This window comes from Pseudochaenichthys georgianus, chromosome 2 (assembly GCF_902827115.2).
Source record: "Pseudochaenichthys georgianus chromosome 2, fPseGeo1.2, whole genome shotgun sequence".
Classification (NCBI taxonomy): domain Eukaryota; kingdom Metazoa; phylum Chordata; class Actinopteri; order Perciformes; family Channichthyidae; genus Pseudochaenichthys; species Pseudochaenichthys georgianus.
The window spans coordinates 2,380,991-2,391,891 of NC_047504.1; the positions used below are offsets into that span (position 1 = coordinate 2,380,991).

The window sequence follows — 10,901 nt, forward strand, 5'->3', positions numbered from 1 at the left end:
CCGCGGACGCTCTGCAGGGCTTTTCCCGCAGCCGGTGGAGAGCAGGGGGTCCCGAAATATGTTATGTCATTAATTATTTATGTCTACATATAAAATGCATTAAAACAGACTCCAGTGCCAAATATGCTTATGTAGTTTGCAAAATAGGTTTAATTATGTCATAATTTGCACCTTTTTCAGTTCTGGTTTCAATGTCATCCCGGTTTTACGGTCTAAAAAGTGTTGCAGCAGCAAGAACAAGAAGAAAATAAATGTTACCTTGCTTTTATTACTTTAAACTCGATATGTAAGTTTAAAATGTACAAACTACGGTGGCCAGCAGGTGCAATCGCGCTACAACGACCCAAACACTTTACATAGGAGTAACCAGCGCCGTATAGATAGAATAGAACATTCTGGGAGTAACGTGTTGCAGCTTCAAAATCGGTGACATATTAACAGCAATGTGGCAAAAGGCCAAAACAAATGCAAATGAAGATAAATCCACACCAACCTGACGAAACATGAGCAGAGTTTACTAAAAGCTAAAATATTTTCAAATGTTTTTCTAAAAATGAAAGAAAATCTGATTGTATTCTTTCCTTCTTATTCCTAAATTAAATTAAATATTTAAAATGCAAATATCTTTTTACAGAAAAAGAATTAATAGATATTTTTATAATTAAAAAAACAAAAGACTGAGATTTTCACTTTTGTCATCTTAGCTCTTTTATTAACAAGAAAAAACCCAACGTTTATTTTTGTCAGACATGTAAATGTGGCACTCATCTCACATCTTGAAAATTGAAACACAATTTATTGCAAACTCAACCCGTTAGCTTTTCTTTTGTATGACTTTTCTTTTAATGTGTGTTATTCCCTTCTTCAAACTTTCATTTATGCATTCAACACTTTGAGACTTAGTCAAAAATAAAATAACGTTTGAATAAAATATCTTCAATGAAAGAAGCTCTGGTGCTTTACATTTTAAATATCATGTAAAGCACCTGATAAATATCAGTTGAGGTTAACAGAAATCCTCCTGAGCAGTGACAGGCTAAACAGACACAGGAAGGAGCGCCGCCTAAAGAAACTCCAACATCTACAGAACAACTCATGAGAAGATGTTAAAGCCCATATACAGTCTATGGTTAAAGCACATCCCATAATATTTGATTGACAGCTGATCTCTGTGCAGTGAAGACATGAACAATCAGCTCTCAGCAACAATGATGGACACATAATGAGTTTAATAAGTAGAAGAGTTTCTCAAATGACTTCAGGCTATTTCAGTTGAGTTTACACAACTCAGCTGTGTCTCCACAAGGATAATAAAGCTGAACTCCAGCATAGCGGCTGAGTGAATCTGGTCTGGACTCTGTGGAGGAGTGTCATGATACCGTTTCAGAGACGCTGTAGAAGGGCAGAATACCTGCTCTGTGATCCAGGTACACTCCTAGTCTGGAGGACAGAGGACCTGAGACAAGAGTGTCGATATTGTTGTAACTAAATGAATAACTGTTTTGATCGCAATCTAAGGACCAAGATGTGTCATTGAGTCCACATCCACTTCCCCCCCTTGCTCTGCTGATATTATTGTATGCGACATTAACTCCTCTCCCTCTCCACTCCACCTCCCAGTAACAAAGTCCAGTCAGACCCTCTCTATTCAGGACCTGAGGATAATAATCAGTGAATCTGTCTGGGTGGCTATAAGACTGTTGTTGTTCCATGCAGTGTTGCTTTTCTGCTGCCCTCAGATAATACCAGCTGTGTGTGTGCTGTGTTTGGATCCCGAGTGATCTCCTGTGAATATGTTAAGAACCCAGCTCTGGTGGTGGGCTCTGCTGCTGACCGTAAAACCTCCACTTCAGGCGGTGAGACGTTTGTCCATTCCTCTCTCAGGACGTCCTGTAGTTTGTCTCTGACTGCTGACAGGGCCGCCGTCACGTCCTCAAAGTAGCTCAGAGGACGGATGTTAATGCTGGAGGAGTGTGTAGCTTCACTGAGGGCTGGCAGTGAGGAGGGGTAGTGTTGTGTCTCGTCAGATCTGTTAGTATTATTTCTCTGTGAGTCTATATTGTCAAGTCCGTGTCTGCCATTTCCTGTTTTACTTTGTCATTTCTCATTTCAGGTAGTTCGATTCCTACCTTGCCTGTTTGTCCACGGACCTGATTACCTGCCCCGCCCTTATTGTTTGCACCTGTGGAGTCCCTTGCTTCTGTATATATTCTGTGTGTTCCCTGTGCCAAGTGCCAGATCGTTGGATTGGATTACCTTGTTTTATCATCACAGTAAAACCTTTTTTTGAATCATCTTTTGTCTAGAGTCGTGCATTTGGGTCCTATCAGTTTTTGTGTGCTCCAGTCGTAACATTACGATCTGGCCAACAGCTGACTCTCAAACCCTGAGGGCAGCGCTCTGCTCTCAGGCTCAACGTCTGCGGCAGCAGGAGGAAGAAATGAAGGACATAAACCAGGGAGTAATGACCCTGACTAGCAGCCAGAGTGAGTTTCGTGGCGTAGTTACAACACAAATTAATCACCTGGCTGAACAGCTCCATAATGTACTCACAGGGTTGGATAGTGTGCCTGCCGCTCCTTCCAACGTGGCTGCCCCGGCCCCAGAGCCTACAGCTGTTTTTTCCATGCCAGCTTCCATGATTCGTCTTGCTCCTCCAGCGAAGTTTTCGGGCGAGTCCGGTAACTGCAGTCCATTCCTAACGCAGTGTGACCTACATTTCACCTGCCAGCCTGCTGCTTTCCCCAGTGATCTAGCCAAGGTGGCGTTTGTTGTGTCCCACCTCACGGGAAGAGCGGAAGCCTGGGCTACGGCGGAGTGGGCACGGGAGTCTCCGGTGTGTAAATCTCTCCAACTATTCACTGAGACTATAAAAAAGATCTTTGACCGAACCACACCGGGGAGAGAAGCTGCCAGAGCCCTGACACAGATCTCCCAGCAGAATCAGAGTGTGTCTGACTACGCCATTGATTTTCGTACTTTGGCCACAGACAGTGGTTGGAATGAAGACGCACTATACGATATGTTTTTGAGCGGACTCAGTGACTCTGTGCGGGATCTTCTTGTTCCTCTTGATCTTCCGCCGGATTTGGACAGTATGATCGCCTTGGCTATACGCACAGACACTCGGCTGCAAGAGCGACGGAGGGAGAAAGCCAGAAAAGCGCCACCTCCTGCACGATCTCCACTACGACCCGGATTTCGGACCCACAATTCCTCTACTACCGTGAAACCTGCTTCGGGGAACACAGAAGAGGAACCCATGCAGCTCGGAAGGGCTAGGCTGTCTCCAGAGGAAAAGCAGCGGCGTCTCCGGGAGCGTTTATGTTTCTACTGTGGGAAGCAGGGACATTTCCTGGGAGCCTGCCCGTTAAAAGACGGGGCTTACCAGTAAGACGGAGGGTGCTGGTGAGCCGATTGACAACCGCAGATTTCCCTTCACGATCCATGACCCAGGTTGAGGTTAGTAATAATGAGCACAGCATAGCTTTGAAAGTACTTGTAGATTCAGGGGCTGACGCTAATCTTATGGACTGGGGGTTAGCTAAACGTTTGAAAATTGCCTCCGTGCCATTGACTCAGACACTTGAAGCTAGCGCTCTGGTACTCTCATGTGCAAAGTGACTCATAGAACCATGCCTCTTAAAATAACCATTGATCATGAACACTCAGAGTATATGACTTTTCATCTGTTTAATTCTGCACAGCATGCAGTAATTCTGGGCTATCCCTGGTTGTGCAAACATAACCCTCACATTGATTGGCGGACTGGTAAGGTTTTGGGGTGGGGAAGCGAATGCTCTCATTCGTGTTTCAGGGGCAAGACTGCTGAAATTGTCAGAGAGCCCATTATAGACAATGACAGGGAACATGAAGATAATCAAGACTCAGACTTCCCTGACCTTTCGAACGTACCCAGCTGCTACCGAGATCTCAAGGAGGTGTTCAATAAAACTAAAGCGACATCCCTTCCTCCTCATCGCACCTATGACTGCGCCATCGATCTCCTGCCTGGGTCCCCCTTGCCCAAGGGAAGACTGTACTCTCTCTCAGCTCCAGAGAGAGAGTCTATGAGAGAGTACATAGACGGCTCTCTCAAAACGGGTCTTATCCGTCCCTCGTCATCTCCCGCCGGAGCTGGTTTTTTCTTCGTTGAGAAGAAAGATGGATCCCTAAGACCTTGCATCGACTACAGCCCCCTAAACGACATAACCATCAAGAACAGGTACCCCCTCCCGCTTATGACCTCAGCGTTTGAACTGTTGAAAGGAGCTAGAGTTTTTTCAAAACTTGACCTGCGTAACGCTTACCACTTGGTGAGGATACGGGAGAGGGACGAGTGGAAGACTGGTTTCAACACTCCAAGCGGACATTATGAGTATCTGGTAATGCCTTTTGGTCTAACAAATGCACCTGCCGTTTTTCAGGCTCTCATAAATGATGTGTTGAGGGAATTTTTGAATCATTTTGTCTTTGTCTATCTTGATGATATCCTGATTTTTTTCCCGTGATGAAGGTTCACACGTTTCGCATGTTCGTCAAGTATTAAGAAAGTTGTTGGACAATCAACTTTATGTTAAGGCTGAAAAATGTGAGTTCCACGTCAGTTCCACTTCATTTCTGGGTTTCATCCTGGGTCCTGACCAGATAATGATGGATCCTGCTAAAGTGAGCGCTGTGGCTGAATGGCCCACACCCTCTTCCAGGAAAAAAGTCCAACAATTCCTTGGATTTGCTAACTTCTACAGGAAGTTTGTTAGGAATTTTAGTTCTATTGCCGCTCCTATGCATGTACTCACCTCTCCTTCTGTTCAGTTTGTGTGGACCCCACAGGCAGACCAGGCCTTCCAGAAGTTGAAAAAAGTTTTCACTACAGCTCCAATACTTACCATCCCGGATTCCCAACGGCAGTTCACGGTGGAGGTGGATGCCTCCAACGAGGGCATCGGGGCGGTCCTCTCACAGAGGGCAGAGAAAGACAGTAAGCTCCATCCATGTGCCTACCTTTCCCGTAAGTTGACTGCGGCTGAACGGAACTATGATGTAGGCAATAGAGAGTTATTAGCCGTGAAGGTAGCACTGGATGAGTGGAGGCACTGGCTAGAAGGGGCAAAACAGCCATTTATTGTGTGGACAGACCACAACAATTTGGAGTACATACGCAAGGCTAAGAGGTTAAACTCCAGACAGGCACGATGGACCTTATTTTTCAATAGGTTTAACTTCACTCTCTCCTACCGTCCTGGCTCACAGAACGCCAAACCAGGCGCGTTATCCAGGCTTTTTGACCCAGAGGCTCTTTCCAAGGAGACATAGTCCATTTTACCGCCCACTCAGGTGATAGGAGGGGTGACATGGCCAATTGAGGCTAAGGTAAATCAAGCTTTAGAGGGAAAAACCATACCCAGTGGTGGCCCCCCTAACCGTCTCTTTGTTCCCCCATCTGTCCGCTCTGATGTGATTCACTGGGCTCACACATCTGTATTAACATGTCATCCAGGTATCAGACGAACTATGTACATGATAAAGCAAAGTTTTTGGTGGCCTAAAATGGAGAAGGAGGTTACTGAGTATGTGGCAGCCTGCACTAGCTGTGCTCGGAATAAGACCTCTACCCAGTCTCCTATGGGTCTACTGCAACCTTTGTCCATTCCAAGCCGCCCATGGTCTGACATCTCGCTGGATTTTGTCACTGGACTGCCGCCCTCTGCAGGTAACACCACCATTTGCACTGTTGTTGACAGATTTACCAAAATGACTCACTTTATCCCCATGCCCAAATCTCCCTCTGCTAAAGAGACAGCAGAAGCGCTCTTATCTCATGTTTTCAGGCTGCATGGATTTCCTCGAGATGTGGTGTCAGACCGTGGGCCGCAGTTCGTTTCCCAGTTTTGGAAGGAATTCTGCAGCCTGATAGGAGCCACTCCCAGCCTCACATCTGGTTACCACCCACAGGCTAATGGTCAATCAGAGAGGATCAACCAGGAACTGGAGACGTGTTTACGGTGTCTGGTGTCCCAGAATCCCACAACTTGGAGCAAGCAGCTGATATGGGTGGAGTATGCCCACAACACCCAACCTACATCTGCCACGGGTCTCTCCCCTTTTCACTGCGCCTATGGTTACCAACGTCCTCTGTTTCCAGAAGTAGAGAAGGAAGTGACTGTACCGTCAGCACATGCCCTGGTGAGGCGGTGTCACAGAGTCTGGGCAGGAGCTCGCCAGGTTCTCCTGAAGAGTGCTGCTCGCATGAAAAAGACAGCAGATCGACATCGTCGTCCGGCACCTGCCTACAAACCCGGGCAGAAGGTTTGGCTATCTACAAGAGATCTGCCCCTGTGTGTGGCCTCCAGGAAGCTGGCTCCAAGGTTTGTGGGTCCGTTTCCCATAACGAAAGTTGTTAACCCGGTGGCTGTTCGCCTGCGCCTGCCCAGGTCCTTGAGAATCCATCCGACCTTTCATGTTGCCAAAGTCAAACCGGTTCGGGAGAGTCGTTTGGTTCCTCCATCCAAGCCTCCTCCTCCCCCCCGGATGTTAGACGGCGGTCTGATATATGACGTCAAGAAACTGCTAGCAGTCAGGAAGAGAGGACGCGGCCGACAGTTCCTTGTAGACTGGAAAGGATACGGTCCAGAACATCGGTCGTGGGTACCAGCAAGTTTTGTTGTGGATCAGAAACTGATAAAGGACTTTTTCAGACTTAATCCACAGGACTCTGGGCCGTCCGGAGTCTGTTGTGTCTCGTCAGATCTGTTAGTATTATTTCTCTGTGAGTCTATATTGTCAAGTCCGTGTCTGCCATTTCCTGTTTTACTTTGTCATTTCTCATTTCAGGTAGTTCGATTCCTACCTTGCCTGTTTGTCCACGGACCTGATTACCTGCCCCGCCCTTATTGTTTGCACCTGTGGAGTCCCTTGCTTCTGTATATATTCTGTGTGTTCCCTGTGCCAAGTGCCAGATCGTTTTGAACCTTGTGAATGGATTACCTTGTTTTATCATCACAGTAAAACCTTTTTTTGAATCATCTTTTGTCTAGAGTCGTGCATTTGGGTCCTATCAGTTTTTGTGTGCTCCAGTCGTAACAGGTAGCTGTGCAGAAACTGGTTGTGGTCCTCTGTGTGAGACAGCAGCTTCAGCTCAGCGTCTCTCCTCTTCAGCTCAGAGATCTCCTGCTCCAGCTTCTCCTGGAGCTCTCTGACTCGACTCACTTCTCTCTCCTGCTGGGATCTGAGCTGCTGCTTCACATCAGAGCTTCTCTCCTCCATGAGACGGATCAGCTCAGTGAACGTCTTCTCACTGTCCTTCACTGCTTTATCAGCAGAACCATTGACGGCCTGCACCTCCTGCTGAAGCAGCTTCACCTCCTTCTCTCCGTCCTGGATCCTCTGCTGGATGTTGAGTCGACTCCCCTCCAGCTCTCTCTGCCTCTCAGTCCTCTCTGCTGCAGCTGACACCGTGTCGTGGCCTTTGTGTTCGTCCACAGAGCAGAGAGAACAGATACACTGCTGATCAGTACGGCAGAACAGCTTCTTCACCTCGTCGTGACGAGAGCAGATGTTCTCCTGGAGCTTCGTGGAGGGCTCCACCAGCTTGTGTTTCTTAATGAAGCTACATCATATTATTGTCACAATAAGAGGCCAAACACACAAGGCAGGACTTACAGGCTCTCAGTTTTCTCTTAGTGCAGATATCACAGGACACAGCTCCAGCATAGCAGAGATCAGCAGGAGCAGCTTGGAGTCCAGTCTTCTTCAGCTCCTCCACTAAAGCTGCTAACATGGTGTTTTTCAGCAGGACAGGCCTCGGCGTGAAGCTCTGCCTACACTGAGGGCAGCTGTGGATCTTCTTCTCATCCTCTCCATCCAAGCCTTTAATACACTTCATGCAGTAGCTGTGTCCACAGGAAGTCGTCACCGGATCCTTCAGTAGATCTAGACAGATCAGACAAGAGAAGAGATCTTTCTTTGTAAAAGGCATTATACGGATCATATTGATTCGAGAGTTGATGATTGATGAAATTGAACATACATTAAACCATGACAAACGTTACGTTGGTTAGTTAAGTAGACCAGACAATTGTTGGTTAGATACATCACGTTTTAAACCGTTACATGTTTTGTTTACGTTAGCAAGCTCCAAATAACGTGGTTTATACTATTTGAAAGGTGGGGTAGGTACGTTTGAGAAACCGGCTCGAGATACACTTTTTGTTATATTCCATGGAATGCTGTTAACATCCCAATAGCAATGAATATCTTAAGTGCTTTGACAAAAAATCCAATCCATCTGTGGAAGCCGTAGTACTGTAAACGGCTGGCCAGGCTAAAATGACTGGATGGCCTACCTGCCTGTCAGCCTTCCATCTGTGCACAACCTTATCTCGTGCCCTCATTGGTCATGTGCACGTTCATGTGTGTTGGAGGAGGGGTGTCACGATCTGTCTGTGTTTTGTTTTGTCTTTTTCTGTCTTTGGTTTCCTGTTTTATTTTGAAAAGTGTTCACCCCCTGTCTTGCCTGTTGCTTTCTGTCTGTGTTCCCTCCTGTCTGATTACCCGATTGAGTTCACCTACTGCCCCTGTGTTTTCTCCTCCCTCCTTACCTGTCTCTTGTTTCTTTGATTAGTCTTGTGTGTATTTAAGTTCTGGTTTTTCTGTCTCTCTTTGTTAGTCCCTTGTGGGTCTTGACTGTGTTCAAGGGGAAGAGTTCTGTTTTGTTTCCATTTTACCTTGGATTAAAGGTGTTTTTTCTGTGAAATCTGCATTTGGGTCCTGCCTGCTTCGCTCAACCCTGACAAGGGACTCTGTAAGGAAGTGTTACTTGCAGTTGAAAAACACCCGGATAAAAGTGTCAGTGTGGATACCGTCTATGGTTTCGACGGCCGAACTTCCTCTCAAATGTTGTGTACAGATGGTTACTGTGGCAACAGAGAACACGTCATAGAGAGCCGAAGTCCCTCCTTTTCCGGTGGAACTCCATAGAATTGGAAAAATTATGAAGTCTAAAAATGTGTCGTAAAATGTGAAGTAACACTTTTTTTGGTGTGAAACCGCTCAATGAACTACATCTCCCATCTCGCACCACACACCAAGACGGCCGTCACGTTGGCACATTTCACTTCTTTCTTTCAGAATGAGGCAAAAAGTATTAAACGAGGAGAAAATCAAAGGACCGTCAAAGGACATGTCCGTAGACTGAGAGGAAACCGTACAGAGAGTTTGTTGGAGGAACACCTCAAGGTTCTTGAATGGTCATCATGGCTTGGCTCTGCTCACCCTGGTGGACTGCTCGGACGCTTGTTCAAGAATATACACAAAGCCTTTCCAGTCTGAGTAGCATTATTTCTTACCAAGTCTTTAATTTATGTCTAAGAAAAGCTTTTATGTTTACATATGTGGATCAGTCATACTAAACAGCCATTACTTTGAGTCCTGATTTTCTTCATGTGTGAATAAAAGGTTTTGCTTGGCTCTTTTGCATCTTTCTTTGCATTTCATGTGAAAAATGTGTATTAGGTCAGCGAGAATGTTATAACTCATTCATAAATGGACATATGTATTACACTTTTAAAAAACGCACCCTTTCAGTAGTTATAAATGTTAGTGACTAGTTAATGGTGATGTGTTTCACACTTTACAATGAGGCTCCCTTTTACCAATTATAAATGGTTGTAACTCATTCATACATGGTCATAAGAGATGCCAAGAAACATCAAGATGGAAGGGGGGAATCAACTCAGTGAACAACAGATACCAAGGAAGCTGGCTGATGAAGAAGACGAAGTAAGCTAAGTAGCCAATATAAGGCTTAGCAGTGCAGATAAATGTGGGCTCACTATTTGGCAAGCAACTGGTCACAGTTGCCCTGTTTATCTCATGACTTATAAAAGCTTATTAATGATTTATAAAGTGTTCACAACCTAATTAATAAATGAATTACAAACTATTCTATTCTATTCTTAAACCCTTTAAGGGTAGTCTTATTGTAAAGTGGTACCTAAGCCGTTTTCTACAGGCATATTTGCGGCTGTAACAGGAAGAACCAGAGCTAAATCAGGCTCTAGCCCGGAACCAGCCCTGGAACCGGTTTCGTGGAAAAGGGGCAGAACCAGAGAAGAACCAGTTAAGCACCAGAAAAGCATAAGAATGGTTCTTGAACCGAAACCGGTTTGGTGGAAAAGTAGCATAGTGTTTATTGGCGGTTGGCAAACCACTTAAAGGGGACCTATCATGCAAAATGCACCTTTTTATGTCTTTTATACATAAATATGTGTCCCCGGTGTGTCAGGCAACTCACGCAGCGTCAGAAAATAAAACCCTCTCTCTTTTCCTCCGTACCCAAATATCTAAAAACGGTGCTACAACGGAGCTGATCCGGATTTGCGTCCGATATGACGCAATATTGGAAAAGCAGACGTTGCTCTCAGAAACAATGCCCAACTGTTATGGTCGGTGTTTACATTAGCATCGCTAACACTCAGAGCTAACCTGTACTGGAGAGAGCATGTGTAAAGAAGCAGGAAATAAAAAGGAATTCACCTTGTGGTATAACCGGCAAGAGAGAAAGCCTTTGAGCTCCATACTGTTTCAGAGAGAATCCTTGATAATCCATGATATGGCGTTTCATCATGGCAGCATCTGCCAGTAGAATCTCCCGCATGAGCAGTCATAAACTCCGCCCCTCTTTTTTTATAAATTTTCTTTTCTTTGAAGCTTTATACCCAAAATCAGCACTTTTGAAACAGGAAGTGAAATAGAGGGATATGAGGCATGGCTAGAATGGGTGATCTGTTTGGTATTTTGAGCAAAACACTTCATAGACATGTTTTTTATATATTTGTATATATCTGAGACCTATGCTATTGCCTAAAAATAGCATGGTGACCTTTAAGAGTACTGGAGTG

The 10,901-nt window shown here is 45.4% G+C and overlaps 1 pseudogene; it reads right to left on the reverse strand.

Moving 5' to 3' along the window:
- Positions 1–1,287: 1,287 nt before the first annotated feature.
- LOC117460630 (tripartite motif-containing protein 16-like) lies at positions 1,288–7,978 on the reverse strand (annotated as a pseudogene).
- Between the last annotated feature and the right edge of the window lie 2,923 nt (positions 7,979–10,901).